We start from the raw sequence: 1,838 nt of genomic DNA on the forward strand, positions 1-1,838 counted from the left end.
TGACTATCCGAAATTGTGGCGCATAATATTACCGGAAAACAACAACACCAAGTAGTTAATTACAAAAACAACAACAGCCAATACGAAAAACTACAATAAAAAGAACAAAAACAAGAACGAAAACAAAAACAACAACAGCCATAACAATAGCTGGAATAAAAGCGCAGAAACAACAACAACAGCAAAAAATTAAATCACAAAAACAAAAGTGAAATATTTAAATTTTCGCATAACCGTATTCAGCCCGCAGCGATGTGTTGGCCGAAATTATAATATCATAAATCACTGGATCATTGGCTTGGCAAGTGCAGTCACGGTGCGTGCCATAATCAGCCATTGGCAAGTTTTTCAAAAAGCTCCAATTTCATATATGCCACCAACACATATACGCGCACACAATTATGCTATGAGCATGTGCGTGCATATTAGGGTGAATCAAGTGGAATTTCATGAGATCAGCCTTAGTCATCAAAAAGTAACTTGGTTATTAAATTGAGGCGAGATCTTGTTTTGGCAGCAAGTTCAGGTGCATAAATTTGAAGGTGTTACGAGTACTTTGAAATTTCGAAAATAAATCTTTTTTTATATTTTTAATTACTTTGATATATCCAGCATATTTTTTTAAATATTCAAGGCAATCACAATAATAGTGTAGGAGATAGAACCTGTGGGAGTGCGTCTACAGATCGGCTACTCCAATCCTGGATCCTGTCTTTCTCAAAACATCGTTTTGAAAGTCGGTGCTCACGATTTCTCGGAAATTAATAAAGCGCTCTTATTGAAATTTTTGATTATTCTTCTATATATGATTACAACGAAATTGATCCAATTATTTTTTCTTTGTTTTGCTTTTTTTTCGGTTGCAACGAATTTTTCATATATTCATTGTCTGAGGATACGCACCACTTGTATGAAATTTTCAATATTATCATTAATGCCAATGATCCAGTTAGTGAGCCATGGTTCCAAAACGATCAATTGCGTTGCAGTTTCCTGGCGATAACAGCACTTAATAAAGGCGTTTTGGAGATGTGAAAAAAAAATCCTTCGATTTTTTCTACATTTGTACGGCGCCAGAGACCTCCGTGGTTGATAATTGGCGGACAAATGGATATCGGCTTCTTTTCATAGTCTAGTTGAGTTGCAAAGACTGATTTATGGATCCCCTGGTTTGGCAGCAAACACATATTTATCTAGGGACTTGTTGCACAGTTTCCAGAGAACCTCATTCAGCTCCTTTGTAGCACGGTGAGTTCTCTGTTTTGTTATATGGATTCCTGTTGATTTGTCATATATGCTGAAGTCTCTTCTCTCACATCTTTGTCATTACTTCATTGGATTAGAGTTGTCTGTCCCGCTAGTGATTTCTCTGTGTGGATATAGCTGCAGGCGTGCTCACGTGGGCAGCATTGTGTATGCGTTTTGGTTAGGGCTTACGCATTGTAGGCAATATCTGCCTCAGAGCAAATGGTGATAATGGGGTGCACATTATTTTCTAGCCATGTACAGTATTTTATTGCTGACGCCTTTGTCAAGAGCACTTGTGGATATGTTCATTGCGAGAACCGACATCGTATTAACCTTGAGCTAAATTGTGCTGTGGTCGATTGTAGGTCTAATCAGGTGAATGTGCGTAGTGTCTTGAGTAAGAACCTATCGATATAGCGAAATCAAGCACGTCTGGAATTTTCGTGAGGTCAGTTGGCCAATAAGTTGGCTTGCCGACTGAAAGACAAGTCAAGTCTTGGTTCCAAACACAGTTCAAAAATGCTCTGCCTTTGGTATGTATTTGTAAGCGTTGAGCTCCAATAAGGTTTTTTCGGCATTCTAGTTATCAC

Source organism: Bactrocera latifrons, unplaced genomic scaffold, assembly GCF_001853355.1.
Source record: "Bactrocera latifrons isolate USDA-ARS-PBARC rearing strain unplaced genomic scaffold, ASM185335v1 scaffold_10, whole genome shotgun sequence".
NCBI lineage: Eukaryota > Metazoa > Arthropoda > Insecta > Diptera > Tephritidae > Bactrocera > Bactrocera latifrons.